Consider the following 14,267-nt stretch of genomic DNA (forward strand, 5'->3'; position numbering starts at 1 on the left):
ACTCTTTCTTTTCATTGCCCTCCTTCATATAAAAAAAGTTCAAAGCCAGCTAAGGGAAAATGATTACTTTGGTTATATTTGTAATTTTAACTAAATGTCAAGTTGAGGCTGTTTGAACACAGCCAATACTGATGTTCAGAAGGAGTTTCACCAAAACTGTGACTGGATCACACAAACTATTCAGATCTCAATAAATAAGCTGTGAACAACTCCAGACTTAACCAATACTTTAAATAAGACTGATTTTTAACAGGAAAGATTTTTCAACTGCACTCTACCAGTCACAAAATCTTGCCAACTGTTTATTGCTCTTATTTGCTGTCCTGGTCTCCTGTGTTAGCTCTCACAACCTTCTAGCAAAGTGCTCTCCAAGGCAATACGGCTCTGTCAAAATGAATATATATTCTTCAAGAGGTAACTGCATTTTATTGCAGACATTTCATTTCAGCCTTATACATCTGCAGTCCTCTGGAGCCTACTAACACAACAAAACAGAAGATTCAATGAGGTGAAAGGAGACAACTTGATGACTCTGCAAATATAGAAATTTGATAGGTTGAAGGGTTTCAAAGTCAACATCCACTTGAACTGGCTAGGATGCCTACTTCAATTTTTCAGCATTTACCTCAGTATTCCAGTTGGGCCATGTAAAACTTTTCCCCCTTTCATACTGCAATTACATCCTTCTTTGCCACTGACAATTTCAAAAGCTGATGTTTTACCAAGAGAGAGGAAGCAAACCAAGTTAGTCTGACTGAAGAGATATACAAATCAAAAAACACAAGTTAGAAAAACAGGCTCCTCCTAATCAGGAAAGCATGTCAACTTCAAGGCCACACACTACTCCATTTACTCTCTTCCTGAAGGACAACACACCTACATGGTTTTGTCCCTCATGCACTCATTCTTCCCTGCAACAGAGGGCCCAACAATGGATGACAGGATTCATCTTCCAGGATAAGGAAGACAAAGTCAGAGGAACAGTTCTCTTGTGCTTGCTTTTCATGGCAGCACTCCTTGCTCAAAGCTCAAGGAAACCAGAGAGATAGATAGGCCCAAAACGCACTAGCATTCACAGACAATCCATCAGAGGTGCACCTCAGCAGATCCACAGGGCATGATCTTGGTATCTCCATCACAGCCCCACCCTTCAAACCGCAGGATGAATCCCCTCAATGTCCTCCCTTCAGGGGAGTTTTTGTTCTCTAACAGGGAACTTTTAGCTCAGATTTTTAGTTTAGACAAAGGAAAAGTTGCATGACTTAGTATCTGTACCCCTTAAACCCTCATGTATATTGTTAGTTAGCTCAAAAAATGACATCCTCAACACCAGACAAAGAGGGGAAAAAATGCAAGCAGCTGAAAGTCAGAAACCAGTCATCTCCACGCCTTTCCCTTCCTCTATACCCTTCTTTACAAGTACTTTCAAAGTGGTATCAGGCTGGACAGCAACACAATGCCTACACACTCAGACGTCTCCATTAGCCCAGACCATCAGTGGCCTGAGAGACTGACATGTCACAGCATCCTTCTTTCAGGTCCAAAACTCATGACAAGCAAAGCTTATGTGCAACACAAAAAGGTACTCAAACCAAACTGGAACATGCACTATTAACCATACATTGAATCAAGTCATTTTTGCACAGGAAACATTAATCTTTCCATTGAGGAAACCCTCTGGGGAAGAGGAGATCTTCACTAGGACAACAGCTCAACTAAGAATATAGGATAAGAGGTACTGGGGTTTGCCAAGTATTCTGCACTCCAGCAGATATGACAACAAACAAGCTACCTGAACAGCCTTGGACATGATACCCAAAATTGCTAAAATGGCCTAGGATCACATCTTAGATGTTAAGTAGTATTCAAATATGGAATACTTGCTTTCACTCTTTGGTGAAGGGCCTCAATGTAGCATGTAAGGCAAAAATCAGGGACTTGTGGGAACAACTGACTTGAGCCGCCATTTTTTTTTCCACAGCTGGGAATGAGAGTTTGGAAGAACAGAAGGAAACACTGTTCAAACTGAAACACTTCCATTCAGCATATTCTGCGCTCTTCAGTCAAGAGCAGATGACATTTCACCTACAGTTACAAGGCTTCTATTTTATCGCTTCTCAAAAAAAGATTTCAGATCAACAAGACAAAGTGAAGACATCAACAAGCCATTCTTATTAACAATTCATAGTGAACCAATATGAAAAAAAACATGGCCAAGGCCAGTTTGCTCTGAAAATCTGCTACGGATAAAGACTGACTATTCAGTCTCCAAGATGTGTTCTTAGTGGTCTCAATAATCACATCTTTGAGTAAAAAAATAAAACAAGCTCAACAGGAGCTAAGATTTTTCCCTTCCTGCGCCACCTGGAGTAGGAAGTCACCATGGTTCCATGAAAGCAGTACAAAGGCTTCCTATAGCAGATGAAGAGAACTTTTATTTCTTAATCCTGATATACCATGAGTAATGAATAATGCAACACAGCTATAACATGACAGATCCATATGCTGTGCTGACTTGCGTGCAGAAATCTTTATTTCTATAATCCAACTAAAAATGCAGAGCAATGAATATTTAAAGATTTTCTAGTTTAAAATAATCTTGCTCTTGCTTTCAGTCACCACAGAAATCTTGCCCAGGTCTTAAGGTTTCTGACCTCTGGGGATGGGAATTCTCGCACAAACATGAATTCAAGAACAGAGAAATACAGAGGCCAAGATGTCAGAACTCCTCATTAAAACTCTCAGTAATTTAATACATCATCATTAATACTGCTAATCATATTTTCCTATTATGCTGTCCATAAATATGAAGTTTATGGGGCCACTTGGCTTCTACATGCTCTAGCTCTTTCTTCTAACCTTTTCTTCATAGAAAGTTGCAGCTAGATTGTCTCCCACTCCTAGTTTTCTCCAGTAGACCAAGTACCATTAAACTATGTATCACTAAATTGCCTTAATACACCTTTGCTCCTTTCATGGGCTAACCCATGTATTTTAATTTGACTCTCATGCTTTATTCTTTCATGTATTATTCTATGCTAGGTATTATACACAAACCTATTAAAACTACAACTTGATATATTTATGCAGTTGACATTTCTATTATCTGTTTCTTAACATTGTATATACATATTACCAAAAAGTAAATTTTGTAACAACAAATTCTAGATTAGGCAATTTTCTTTCAAATTAGTTTTGAAAAGCTAATTTCACTTAGATATTTATCACTGCATCAAAAAACTGAGCTAATACCCCACTTCACCATAAAACTAATCTTATGCCTTATTCAATAGCAAGAGAAACACAGCCACAGAAGTACACCACTGTAACAGACTCCCAAATACCTGAAATTGTATCTTTGCCAATTCATTTATTCCCCTGTGTACATCCTCAAGTTTCAATATCAAAGGAAAATCAAGAGAATTGTTTGCAAAAGAGATACAAGAAGTCTTATAAGATAGCATGACAGCATAAACAAAGTCAGACCAACAGCACACAGCTCTGAATTAACTCAAAATTTTCTGCCCTTTATCAATGCATTTCAACTTCTAGGAGGTCACCTATGCCCCAAAAATCTCCCTGTAATACACACTACAGTAGAAAGAAAGAGCTTGGAAAGGGACATACACAACAGTATACCAAAACATTACTTTGAGAACATCAACAGGTGAAAAATACGATGCTGATGCTATTTACAATATGCTTGCTTTCTATATGGGCTAATCTGGATAATTTTACTACCATTTCACTACAGAAATGCACCAACTCTGAGGCACCACAGAAGGGCTTCTGCTTTCACCCAGCACACAAGTTTGAGATGAGAAAGTTGTCTCATTTATCTGTAGCATCCTTTGAAGGAGACCTGTCAAATCACATTATTTGTCATGGCACCCAAAGGCTGACTTATCAAGTCTTAAAAGAATACCTCAAAATAAACTAGATGGATTTTATACTGCAACATATAGTCTAACATGGAGAGAAGAACCCAGGTTTGGACATTTTAGCCTTTGTTTCATAATGAAGCAGACTTCTAAAACAGAAGAAGGTTCACTTTCATGGGCTGAACATTATGCTTGGGCAGAGAACTGGATGTTTTGTGAAACAAGGGAATCAGTAAGTTAATGAAGACTGTTTTAGAAACCGTACACGTCTTCCCTCCTGGCACTTTATCTTGCAAAAAAGATGACAGTGGTTTATATTGCACCACCTAAACTACAGGGTACTTATATCTATACTTAACAAGGAAAGTCAAGAATGTGTTTTACTACAGTGAGAAAAAAAACCCCAAACATCAAATGTAAGCTCTGGAGACATGCTGACAAGAAGTCAAAAGGCGTCAGTGCTTTGGAGGAATCTGAACAGAGTGTTACAGTCAGTATCAAAAACCTTGCTGATATCAGATACAGACACTCACTGTCCTACCTCATATATTCCCACTGAATATACACAGGAATACAAAGCAGTTAAAAAGACAGAAGTTACACTATTTATGTAGTTTGGTTTTGTTTGTAGGAGTTGAACTTCCTTAGATGCCATCATCAAAACAGTGCCATCCAGATTACCCTGGAACACATCATTCAAATTGTAATAGATGCAGATGAGTTTGAAATGGTCTGTGTCATTGGATGTCAGCACATTCTAGCTCTAAAACACAGCACATCAGGAAGCAAAGTATTTAGTTCACACTATTCAGTTGGACAGACGTAATTTAAGTTTTTCTGCCCACAATTTAAATGTAGGTAGTTAAAAGAACAGCGTAACTAAGAACATAAAAACATAGCCATAAGAATCACCCACTTCTGGAAATGAAGTTGTAGGCAGGATAAGTAAACTTTGAAAGGAGTTAGTTCCTGTGAAGAGCTATATTGTCTCACAGCCATAAAGCCAGGACTTTTCCTTCTTCACACTGCAGATAACTACTTTCCACCAATTTTCTAAACGAAGACCCACACCTATAAGTCCAGCAGCTCTGGTATTAACAACACACATATCTCTGCCTCAAAGATCAAAACTGTATTTCATTGTCCCATTATATAGATGCAATATTAAAGAAGACATTATTGTTAGGTTATTTTTAAACCAACAAGTCAAAGAGGATTTTTATCTCCTTAATTCACTCTGCAGACATTTTATACCATTCTGTATTAAATGCACCTTTCAGTCAAGGTTCAACTTTTAACCTTCAAAAGTTTATTCTTTGCTTTGATTTTGGGCAAAATACTAGAAGAGTAAGTTCCTAGAAGCATCAATTAAAAAAAAAAAAAAAAGGAATTTAAGCTTTTCTCACTGCAAAAATACTGTACAAAATGCAGTCACATGTTACTTGCAAGTCAGTTCTGCAAAACTCTTTCTCAGATGAAAGATGTCCAAGTGCTCAGACTTTGGTGAACTACAGCTCTTTTACTCTATGAAGACAGCTCATCAGGACTAGTTGCCTAAGGCTAACTGCAACTGCATCTGCAGTAAATTATTTCAATTTCTCCTGAAGAAGCTGCAGCTTGGACATACATATATATATATATAGCTTAGACAGGTGCACTAGGTTAAGAACTGCCTGGATGGCTGGGCCCAGAGAGTGGTGGTAAATGGTGCCACATCCAGTTGACAACAGTCACCACTGGGGTTCCCCACAGCTCGGTGTTGGGCCCAGCCCTGGTTAATATCTTTATTCATGATCTGGATGAGTGGACCAAGTGCACCCTCAGTTAAGTTCTCAAACGACACCACGTGGGTGGGAGTGTTGATCTGCTAGATGACAGTAATGCTTTGCAGAGGGACATGGACAGGCTGGATCCACGGGCCAAGGCCAGTGGCATGCGGTGCAGCAAAGCCAGGTGCCAGGTCCTGCCTCGGTCACAACAACCCCACACAGCGCCACAGGCTGAGGAAGACTGCCTGGAAAGTGGCACAGCAGAAAAGGACCTGGGGCTGCTGGTTGGCAGCCAGCTGAACATGACCCAGCATGTGCCCAGGTAGCCATGAAGGCCAATGGCATGCTGGGCTGTATCAGACATGGTACAGATCCTTGAATACTGTGTCCACTTCTGGGCCCCTCACTTCATGAAAAACAAGGAGATGCTGGAGCAAGTCCAGAGAAGGGCAAAGGAACTGGTGAAGGGTCTGGAGACTAAGTTCTATGAGGAGCGGCTGAAGGAGCTCTGGTTTAGTCTGGAGAAAAGGAGGCTCAGGGGCGACCTTACCACTCTCTACAACTACCTGGAAAGAGACCATAGCCAGGTGGGGGTCAGTCTCTTCTACCAAGCAACCAGCAAGAAGAGAAAATGGCCTCAAGCTGGGCCAGAAGAAGGTTCAGGTTGGACATCGGGAGCAATTTCTTCACTGAAAAGGTTGTTATACATTGGAATGGGCTGCCCAGGGAGGTGGTAGAGTTCACGATTGCTGCAAGCGCTCAAGAAGTGACTGGACATGGCACTGAGTACTACAATTTAGGTGACATGGTCATGTCCTGGTCAAAGACTGGACTCAATAACCTTGGAGGTCTTTTCCAACCTTAATGATTCTAAGAATTTGTAGGAGAAAATATTAAAAGAACACCAGTTTAAATCTTGTGACTGCCAAAGTTCATTTAACCATACCAAAGCTCTGGCGTTGAAAAGACTTCTAAGAAGTCAGTGCATGGAAAGGCTGAAAAAGTCATGAGGACAGAAGCATGTACAAGTTTAGCTTTTGCTTTCTTTACTGCACATCTTGAAAGGAAACACAACTGCTCTGTGAGAATTATTCTATTTGTATACAACAGCTTACTGAAAAATGGACTCAACATAAGCAAGTATCAAATATTCTGTTACTTCTCTCAGCTATGTCTAAACTCTCTACAGGAGAATGAAGAGCTACTGAAGTAGGGTTTGGCAGGCACATCTCCCAGTAACCTCCACTGAACCTACAAAATCTCAGTAGGTTGTTAAAAGGTTGAACAACTGTAACAGAAAGGCTTGAAACAAATACAGCCTGGAGTTAGTCTTAATTTGCTGCATTTTTCACTGGTGTAACATCAATTTATTTATTCAGCTCATTCTTAACAGAGATCTAAAACACCCAGCAGAGAGAACAGCACAGAATGCTGCTGTAACCATCCCCATCAAATTCAGAGAAAACAACTCCCTTTTCTTCAACATCTTTGGACAATGACAGCAGCTCTCATTTAAAGCCATATGACAACTTCACTTAGATAAGAAATAGCTAAAAATGTTTAGGCACAGAAAGTGCTTAAACACAGAAAGGTTCTCAACTAGCAGAGGCTGTCCTCACAATAAAGACATCCCATATGGCAACTCTTTTTAGACTGTTAAGTATCAGAGGTTAGAGAAATCACGTCTGTCTACAAACTACCAGTTTCTCAGCTGATTTTTATCTCTTGCATAAAGAAAAAAGCAATTTGGGATAATTTTTAGAACTAACATAGGTCAAACTCAAAAACCGTGTCCCCTTCAAAGTTTGTTTAGCTTCCGTAACTACCCATTCTTTCCAGTAAGGGCCTGAAAAGAAAGCAAGCCTGTAACTTTTGACAAACATACCTAGAGCATTCAAAGCAGATCAGCTGAGTTTACTTAACCTGGTTCTAACTCACTGCAGCTGCATCTAACAAACCGCAAAGAAAAGCTTATTACTGCAGTAAGTGACAGAGCTCAGTGGCTGAACAACCCCCAAGTTTCCAGCATTGTTCAGTTGGCTGTGCTCAGCACCAGCTACCAAATGATCTCTGTACTGTGGCTAAGCATGCAAAACCAACAGACAACACCACCTCCCCCCACCTTTGTAAGCTCTTACATGTATTATCAAGAGGATATCAGGCAGGGTATGCTACCAGACATGTTCAAACAGTTGGCTGCTGGCAGAGAATATCTGCATTCACCGATCCGTGACATACTCACCTCATTTAAACACTGAACAAGAGTTACAGAGTTCTTGTAACGATAACTCATACACAAGCTTTGACATCGGAGTTTGCAACCTGCCACATGGAGGACAGGAGAACACCCTGAGCTGCCAGCGAGATTTTCAAGCTCATCTTTACAACTAGTGACTATGGGTGATCTAAAAAGGTCTTGATGAAACTTGGCTAAGTATCAGTTAAAAACAGACCTGTGAATTACCTCTACATACACAAAAATAATTTAGGGATTCCCACATAGAACTATGTCAAAGTTTTATTTAAAATGAGCAAATGTGTACAGTGCACAGGAAGTCTCAGTGACAGATTACTAAACTCAAGTTTAGTTCTCTAAAATATTGTCTGATATATTGGTATGTTTAAGTTCATATTTTAACACCAGGATTCCATCAGGAACTTCATCCATATCCTTCTCCAAAGTTTCATGTGTACTTTTCCATGTGCAAGTTTTCCAGTCTCAAACAGAACAGTATGAAAAATGAATAAATCAAAAGGCATAGTGAGTAAACTGAAGTATTAAAGATTAAATTCAATGCATTTGCTTCACCTTCTTCCTCTTATGTGAAAAAGGAAAGAGGGAAGTGAGAGATGCAGTGCAGGAGAAGGGTCAGAAGCTACTCAATGTTTTCAGCTTTGACAAAGATGGATTCATACCAGGTACTTCAAAAAGCCCTGTCTAAGAAAAAAAATCAGTAAGATTACAGGTCTCCCTTCCAATTCTGGTAACAGAAAAGTGACACACTGAAAACAATAAACTTCACCAATTTACTCAACAGCTGCGCTCCTGTTTCACAGAAGTATATAGAACACATGTAAAGATGCACAAATCCACTGGGGAAACAGTGACAGAGAAAAAGCATTTTGTTTCAGGAAGTTAAACAATAAATTACTTTTTTTTTGTTTGTGCAACAGTACAGAGAGTATTGAGCTTTCTACTTCACTTATCAAAGAAAACGTACAATTAAGTCAACATTCTTAAGTAAACCCTTCAGAAGGAAGGTGGATAAACCTTAAGGAAAAGGCATAAATTAACCACACACCAAGTTCTATAACACAGCGGCAGCGCCTTTAAATAGTCTTCCAGACAGAGATGGTAACAGGGATTTTGGAAACATCTTAGTATGCTCAAGCACTAGAGGCTAAAATTAGAAAGAATGTTTCTGCCAGAATTTCTCTTATATTTCTCTCCCCCTTTAATTTTTCACACAGTACCTTTTCACACAGTACCAAAACCACTTAATTCATCGAGAATTTCAAAAGAGAGACAACTGCTCAGTGAACCCCTTCCTCATAGCTGATTTACAACACAGGTACCAAGGATTTCTCCCCACACCACCTCCCAGAGGTTCCCAAAACCCACAGAAGTGTCAGGTGAGAAACAGTCTTTGAATAATAAGTCAAAAACTAATATAAAATGGCAGAGGAGAAAAAAAAAATCTACAATAACTATTCTTGTTTCCAGTATTTTAAAAAACAGTAAGTAGTACAGTCTCACAAGTGTCACACCAGTCTCTTACACTCTATTTTGCATATGCAAAATACAGATCGTTGTATTTCTCTACAGAATCCACTACAGTAAGTGGATTAGCTATACAGAGTAACATTATTAGCAAGGCTCTTCTCTGAGGCACTAAGAAGAGGTATGGCTCCTAAGGTGAATTTCTGCATGTATTGAGACAGCACACAGAAAAGAAGCATCAGGAATCTTTCAAGAGAACTAATAAAGCAGTAAGTGGAAGAAGTAATTCAGCTGGCAGAGAGAGTGCACTTGAAAATCAAGTGGAGAAAAGTGGCATCAATTGTTTTGCAAGCCTATCACAACTGGATTACCTGATCCAGAATAAACTGCACCAGTGTAAACTGACCTAGTAGATACTGTTCACCTCAGGGAGCAACCTGCTTCTGGGACCGCTTGTTCCTTCTGGTTTTCAGCCAAGTGTCTGTGATTCAGTGACTGAACAGCACATAATCATGGGATCTTGGGAGTCCATTACAGAGGAAAACACTTTTACTACCACCTCCATGAAACAAACTCCTTCAGCCTGTGAAGCTCTGTCCCCCAAACACTGATGCTGCACAAGACTACAAACCAGAAAGAATATTACTCAAGTTTTTCTAGCAAAAAACAGATGCTCCTGAAAGCTTAAAAGTAAAGGAACTGAAGCCTCAACAACTAAGCATTTTATTATAAATATTTATGGAAATCATCAAGCAGAGGATATCCCAAGCTAAAATTGACAAAATGTGAAACCACATCAACACAACCTAAGAGGTAACAAGAGGAAATCAGCAAAATCTTCATCAGGTGAGCTCAAGGATGCTGGGAGCCCTCTATTACACACAACCGTGACTTCCATATTTGAAAGCTTTATTTACATTTTTCAAAAAAGCTATCAGTTATCAACCCTTACAGACTCCTGTAATTGGATGTGTCTCAACAGCTTTGAGGAAACGCCTTCTAGACATACAGTAGACATCCCAACATTGTCAGTGCTACTGAGTGGTCAGTCAAATCACCTCGATTTGACCACTTATCTTCTCTGAAAACCCTGACTACACACCATACTTTTCCTCTAGCCCTAACTAGTTAGTTTTGGAGGACTTTCTAAACTTAGCACATCAACTTTGTATTCTCACTAAATGAGAAAAAGACTAATGTCCTTGTAAGGAACATTAGTACTCAATCCTATTGTTCATTATGCTCACCTGCAAAAAAAGCAGAATTCAAGAAGTTTGTGGGGTGGGGTTTTTATTGGGTTTTGTTGTTGTTGTTGCTAGAGGAATTTGAATTATTAGAGATGATTTAAGAATCTACATACAGAACACAGACAACAAACTTTTCACTTGCAAGTCTGATTTTCCAGACCCTGCCATGTTTCAAATTACATTGCTGCCCCAGCAATTACATGTGCTGTTTCCCGAAGTTTTTTGAAGTTGAAATTCAGCTCAATAAAGCATCACATACACTATTCTTACAGTACCTGACCATGTAAACCACAGACTCACATGATCATTCAGGGTTGCAAGTCACCTCTGGAGACCACTGGGTCCAACCGCCCTGCTCAAACAGGGCTAACTAGAGCCAGCAGCGCAGGACCATGCCCAGGCAGCTTCTGAGGATACTCCACCACCTCTTTGTTTCATTCCTAAAAACTCAACACAGAAATCTACCTCAAGAATTTGAGCAAGAATATCTGAAAGTATGTCAGTGGGTATGAAATCCTATCCATGTAAGGTGGGAGGTGATCCTTCCCATCTGCTCAGCCCTAGCAGAAGCCACATCTTGGAGTGCTGGGTCCCATTCTGGTTTCCTCAGTAGAACCCAGACAAGGAGCTACTGGACAGGTCCAGCAGAGGCCACAAAGATGACTTGGGGTCTGGAGCATCTCTCTCATGAGGAGAGACTGCAGGAGCTGGGCCTGTTCAGTCTGGAGAGGAGACAACTGAAAGGGGACCTCATTAATGCACAGAAATATCTCAAAGGCAGGCATCAAGAGGATGGTGCCAGACTCTTTTCAGTGGTACCCACAGACAGAATGAGGAACAACGGCCATAAATTAAAACACAGGAAGTTCCACCTCAACATGAGGAAGAACAACTTTTCACTGAGGGCGGCAGAGCATTGGAACAAGCTGCTCAGGAAAGTCGTGGAGTCCCCCTGTCTGGAGACATTCCAAACCCATCTGCATGCGTTCCTGTGTAACCTGCTCTAGTGACCCTGCCTTGGCAGGGGGTTGGGACTGGATGATCTCCAGAGGTCTCTTCCAAAACTAACTGTCTGAGATTCAGTAAGATACCACTGGCTGCTACCTTAGCACTCTACTAAAATTTACATCATTTTAAGAATGCAATGCTACATACTCACCCCTCCACTATCACTCCCCAACTACTTCACCATCAGAGTATTTTGCTCAACTTGAAGAGTTAATAACTCACAAAGAGACTGTTGCTAGGTTTAAGTGAGAAGTAATTTTCTAACTTTCTATTATGGGTGAAAAACATCTGAACCACCCCCCTTGGCAGGATAGATAGACTATCACCCATTTCAGAGGTTTGACAAATTCCAGAATAACTAAACAGCAGTCCTCATGACCTACTTGCAAGGGACCGTTCCCTGAAAGATGAGCAGAATACAGACACACCTGATTTCAGCTGTTAGCAATGCAATATCCAAGACACCCAAGATGTTATGTTTGGCTTTACTAACACATTCATCCAACAACCTCATTTCTCCTCATCCTGAGTGCTGTAAAAGCCCTTCTTTCACTCTGCCACACAAGATCTCCATTGTGCCTACGGCACTGTGCTAAGGGCCAGAGCTTGGTAAGGACACCCTGACTTGTTATGAGCAGTACACATGCTCCAAAAGATACAAAACAGGAAACAACTCCCCCTTCCCCCCATAACTATGGGTTGCCTAACCAGGGCACTCTCACGTGAGACACTCAGCAGCCTTGCAGTTCTCTTTGTCTTTTCATAGCAGTAATCCCTGACATCCCACCTGCAACTGTAAACAAAACAAAAAGGCAACTCTTTTTACACCTGAAGTTTCAGAAGTCCAACTGTACAGTGTTTTCACAAATATGAGAAATCTCAAATTTGACAGTAGTAAAAAGTAGCCATCTACAGGCAGCAAAAGTTAATGGTAATTACCAGCATCATCAGTTTTATGTCTCAAATCTATGGCAAACCATTTGCTTCCTGACAATGCTCCAATAAACCTCTGGCACAAGAAATGCTGCAACAGACAAGCTGTTTCTTCAAGTAGGTTTCCTTTAATCTTTCATATATCATACCAACAATCTCATCCAATTCTAAGCAAACAAATTATCACGTTAAGAGACTTCTAAAAGCTCCTCTTATTATTTTCTGTGAAGAAAAAAAAGTCACCTTTAAGAACAGCTGCTTTCATACAGAAAGAACTGGAGTTCAAAAATAAGCAAGTCCAGACCTATATTCATTCCAGCTTTGAAAATAATTTGTTCTAATATTATCTGCTTCTTCACAGTAATTGTATGCATTCGACACCAGGTTTTGACACACCAGATACCCAGCACACTGTGCAACCTACTGCCTCATGTCTGAAAAGAAATTTAACCAAAAAAAAAAAAAAAAAAAAAAACCCCACAAAAAAACCCCATGCCAGGCTATGTTAACATGCTACATCAACATCACTTTTCCCAAAATACCACCCTATCCAGTCCCTTTATTAGATCAGTTTTTAGAGTCTGTTTCACGCATCAAGTATTCCACTGGCATTCAAGTTTGTTTATATTGAATTTCTTTCAATCCATTGCCTCACTGAGTTAAACCCTTACCTTCCTCCTCAGCACAATCTGTCATACAGGGGTAACACTGTCTCACAACCAGGAAATCTCACATAATGAATGATTCAAACTTATCGGAAGTGTTAATGGGCATGAGGCGCAAAATAGTAACTTTTCTTTAGCTCATAACACTTCATTTTTGTACAGATTGCCACAGTGCTTTTGATTCTGTTTTCTATTCTTTGCATCTGCTCAGCTCAACTGGTACACAGGACTCAAAATTTTGGCACACAATGAAGTTATTTAAGCACTGACAGTTATAAACAGCCTAAAACAGATGGCCAGTTCTCCTCTGAGCTTAAGACTTCAGAGAAAGTCATGAAAGCTTGGATGTGCTCACTGGACCTATTTTTCCTGAAGCTTAAGTCTAGTAGCCATACTCTGAAAAACTATCCTAACACAGGTTCAACCTGTCTCCTACCTTTTCATCACCACCTTCTACTACAGAAATAGATACCAGACATTCACTGGTTTTTGTACTTAAAAAAAACCTGTTTCAATCAAAACCTGTTAAAGCACAGGAGTTCCCATCTGCGTCGCAAAAGCTAAGCCAGCCATCTCCAGGAGAGCAGAGCACCATCCCATATAATGGTTACTTGAGAAGACAAAAGCTGTAACTGCAAACATTCTTCACCCAGCTGTATGTACTGAGCAGAATGTCATATGGTCTGGAATATCCCTTTGGTCAGTTTGGGTCAACTGTGCTGGTGGTGTCTCCCCCCAAGCTCCCAGGCACCTCCAACCTCCTGACCAGAGTGGCAGTCCGAACAGAAAAGGCCTTGGCTCTGGGTAAGCCCTGCTCGGCAATAACAAAAACATCTCATCTTGGTATTATCAACCCTACGTTCAGCATAAATCCAAAACACAGCCCCATACCAGCCACTCTGAAGAAAATTAACTCTATCCCAGACAAAATCAGCACACTATCACACAGTAACAGCCCAGAATCTATGGTATTTTCTTTGAAGTCGTCCCAGAGATACAAAAATACTTCTTAACCACCATGTCTTTGGTATGCTGTACCATTT

General features: G+C 40.2%; 1 protein-coding gene across 5 annotated transcripts in view; it reads right to left on the reverse strand.

Annotated features, from left to right (window-relative positions):
* ELAVL2 (ELAV like neuron-specific RNA binding protein 2) overlaps positions 1-14,267 on the reverse strand; it is an 89,506-nt gene that overhangs the window by 57,227 nt on the left and 18,012 nt on the right. The gene's annotated exons all lie outside the window — the stretch shown is intronic.

This window comes from Corvus brachyrhynchos, unplaced genomic scaffold, assembly GCF_000691975.1.
Source record: "Corvus brachyrhynchos isolate BGI_N302 unplaced genomic scaffold, ASM69197v1 scaffold90, whole genome shotgun sequence".
Lineage (NCBI taxonomy): Eukaryota > Metazoa > Chordata > Aves > Passeriformes > Corvidae > Corvus > Corvus brachyrhynchos.